The following is a 212-nucleotide window of genomic DNA, read 5'->3' as shown; positions in this document are numbered from 1 at the left end:
TCTACGGAGCGTGGAGAAGAGAAATGGGGAGGAGAACGGAGAAATATGGCCCGGGTGCTGGGCAAGCAGTGTGGCCACGAGGGCTGGTGGCGGCACGCGGCCGGCCAGGAGAAGGTGTTGCAGGAGGTGTTGGCGAGGGCGTGAGGTGGCCGCCGCGGCGCCTGTTGCCCCTGGAGGAGTGGGGATTTATGATGCCGTAAAGTCCGGTGCGA

The sequence above is a fragment of the Penaeus monodon genome, chromosome 25, assembly GCF_015228065.2.
Source record: "Penaeus monodon isolate SGIC_2016 chromosome 25, NSTDA_Pmon_1, whole genome shotgun sequence".
Lineage (NCBI taxonomy): Eukaryota > Metazoa > Arthropoda > Malacostraca > Decapoda > Penaeidae > Penaeus > Penaeus monodon.
Note: the sequence above shows the minus strand (reverse complement) of the source record.